Here is a 3575-nt window from a genome sequence, read left to right as displayed (position 1 = left end):
GACACGCCTGTGCCGATGACTTTTTTCCGACGACTTGTCGTCGCCATACCCTATGCTGACGACTAGTCATCTCCATAGGGTCTGAAATTGTCGTCTCTACAGGGTCCGATTGTTGTAGTGATGGTCATGCACTCATGCTCAGCATAATTACATTTTTGCAAAAGATACCAAATAGTCTTAGTAAACTATAAACTGTGTGACAATATTTCTACCCATGTTAAATGATGACACGTTTTATATTTTGATAAGATTAATAGTATTTGATTACATTTGTTATTATTTCAAATGGATAGGAATATATATAGGAAAAAAAGTTGAAAGATATTTAATTTCTCAAAGATAATTTATATTTGTTTTGATTTTATTTTCACAACAAGTATACTTATACCCACCGTAAATTAAAGACAGATTCTTATCCACCAAACGGATTTGTGGGCAATCCATTGGTTGGTTTCATGCACTTAATAATTCATCAAAAAATTTAGTGTGAGACATTGTATTTTTAATGGTGCATAATTTGGCTCCTAAAAATTAGACGATTAGCAATTATTAGCAATCGAGAAGCATGATTACCACCACATGATCAAGAACATTGCGTTCAGATAGGATAGACAAAATAAAATCAGGGTTCTTAAACATGACCAATTGAATAAATTGAAAAATAATAACTTTGATACCACAGCATATTGACAATTAATGGTCACATAAAACAATTTCTCATTTAGTTCAATACCATTTAAATTAAATAAAGTCATAAACAAGATAAAATTTATAGTTTGGATAACCATGTTATAATTTCTCATTAAGCAAACCTATGAATTATTTTATTACATAATGGCCCAAAAACATAAGTTAAATGTAATAATTTAAAAGGGAAAGCAAATGATCACATTTTATGGTACCAAAATACACCTGTGTGTTTGTTATTTTCATCAGGCTCGATATAGATGCATTCTTTAGCCTCTCTCCACATTGCTTTAAAGATTGGAGTCCTATCGATCTTATAGTACTCACCCAAAACTGGAATGATAGCATCCCTTGCCTCCTTTGCATGATAATGTGGAATGTACGAAATCAGATGATGCAATACGTGAGTGTGTGTAACGTCATGGAAAACCCTATTCAGGAATCCGAAGTCCCTGTCAATTGTTGACAACGCCCCCCTGATCCAGTTCCATTCACTTGAATCATAATGGGGCAAAGACAGATGGGTGTGGTGCAAATACGTAATGATAACGAAAAACACATGCACTCCTATCACTGGAACTCCATATATACAGGCTACCCAAGCAGCTCCTTTTGTTGTTACAGCAATCTTGATTGCATAAAAGACGGCAAGAAGACCAAGATCTGATAACAGGACCTGAATTCGCTCGCGCTCGGTGAAAATTGGACTCATGGGATCAAAGTGGTTGGCAAACCTTCCGTATTTCTTGCCAGAAATATTAGTTAAGAGGTATAAAGGAAATCCTAGGGTGAACCTAAAAACCAAAGTGAACACTCGACCAGGTGGGTTGTTAAGAAGTTTTGAGTACCACCTGACTTTAGACTTGCGTTTAGGAATGTAAACTTCATCATTATCAAGAGAATTTGTGTTGGCATGGTGATTTCGATGGCTATATTTCCATGAGAAATAAGGTGTCATGAGAGCTGAGTGGAGGATGAAGCCGACAGTGTCATCAATCCATTGGTATTCGCTAAAGGCATGGTGACCGCATTCATGGCCGATGACCCATAAGCCCGTGAGGATGCTTGCTTGACAGAACCAATAAACCGGCCAAGCTAAGTAAGCCAAAGGAGCTGGAAGAAAAGGAATATATGTATTCGCAAGGAAATAGAAAACGTAGGCAACAATCAGATCGTGAACAACATAGTAAGATGAACGGATGACGGATCGCTTGAAGCAATGGGCAGGGATCGCTTTCTTTAAATCACTTAATGAAAACGGTGGATCAACTGGGACACGTTCCAGGATCTTTTTACCATCAAATGGATCATTTGACATCCTACCACCTGCACCCATAGATATGATTAACCTGCAAATGTAAAGAGTATTGTGAGATTTATGTAAACTAAACATAGAAAGAATTAATTACAAAAACCTAAAGCTCGTTAGAAATTAAAAAGATTTACAAACCTATAGAGACAAGTTATGCTGGAGTTCTCTTCAGTAGGTCTGGCCTTGCTTCTTCTTTATAGTCCAAGATTTGCAAAAAAGTTATCGGCTCACTTGTCCTACTGACTATCTATCATTATTTCATTTTTCTACAAACTTTTACTCTTTAGGAGAGATTACGTACTATTCCAATTTGGCGGCTCTAAATACGAGACGCATATTTTTAATCTATCAATGCATTAAGCATGTGTAGATATTTATATATTTAGATGTGCAGATGTTATGTGAAGATCAAATTATTATTTATTTATAGATAGTCCAAACTATTGTTAGTTGTAGAAATATTAACTATCTTTATATATGATTTGTTAGATGGGTCTTCGTCTTCTAGTGTGAAACAATTATTGCAATCAATATATATATATATATATATATATATATATATATATATATATATATATATATATATTATATATATATATATATATATATATATATATATATATACTAGCCGTCTACCCACGCAATGCGACGGATGGCAATAACTTTGTTTTGGCAATTAATTTTATTTCGGTGAATAGTTTCTAAACAGTAGTTAAAAATTTCAATAAATAGATTTCTTGCGACAATTTGTTTAACTATAGTAACATTTAAAAATCCATAAATAACACAATGAAGTGGACGATGTTTGCGCATGGTTTGGTTAAAAAGAAAAGTTTATTATTATCTTTCGTCAAAATAAATGTACATTTTTTTGTTTTAAAATAATTTGTATGTTGTTTTCGTTTAACATATAGGTTGCATTATTTTTTTGTTATTAAAATAAAATTATATTATTGTTTTGGATATAAAGTATGTCGATAGTTTCTTATTAAAAATCAAAATACGTCCATATTATAGAGCTTTGTAAAAAATGTAGAGCAAATTACACATCTATTCCTTTTTATAGAATTGTTGATATTATCTATATTTTTTATTTTCTTTTTATACTGGTATACATTTTAAGTTATAATATGGAACCTTTTTATTTAATAATTTATTAGTTAATCAATATATTAAAATAGTTGGTTTCCGGTCGATTTAAATTAGACATGTTTGGTTTTTATTGTCAAGAATTTGTTTTTATTTAATATTTTCTTTCTTGTTTTGTCAAACATTTTCTAATATAAAAATAATAATAAATTTCATTTAAAATGCATAGTTTTATTTTCTTCATATTGAAATTATTTTTTATTTTTAATAATTCTTATTTTCAGATTTGATATAAATGATGTGTATATATGTATAATAATGCTTATTACCACTATATTTAAAATGAGTAATTTACACGAATGGTTCCTATGGTTTGGGGTAATTTACGCGTTTGATCCATAATTTATTTTTTTAACTTTGAAGGTCTATATTATTTGTTTTTGTTACGTGTTTGGTGCCTACTTTTTGTTTTTGTTACGTGTTTAGT

General features: G+C 31.2%; 1 pseudogene across 1 annotated transcript; it reads right to left on the bottom strand.

The window, feature by feature from the left end:
- Positions 1-813: 813 nt before the first annotated feature.
- Positions 814-2287, bottom strand: LOC145072583 (delta(12) fatty acid desaturase DES8.11 pseudogene; annotated as a pseudogene). The gene is made up of 2 exons (XR_013691074.1): positions 2138-2287; positions 814-2036 (listed from the first exon to the last, which is right to left on the bottom strand). The product of XR_013691074.1 is annotated as a delta(12) fatty acid desaturase DES8.11 pseudogene (transcript).
- Positions 2288-3575: the final 1288 nt, after the last annotated feature.

This window comes from Lactuca serriola, chromosome 9, assembly GCF_051521515.1.
Source record: "Lactuca serriola cultivar US96UC23 chromosome 9, Lser_US96UC23_V15, whole genome shotgun sequence".
NCBI classification, from domain to species: domain Eukaryota; kingdom Viridiplantae; phylum Streptophyta; class Magnoliopsida; order Asterales; family Asteraceae; genus Lactuca; species Lactuca serriola.
Note: the sequence above shows the minus strand (reverse complement) of the source record. Positions and strands in the feature narration are given on the sequence as shown.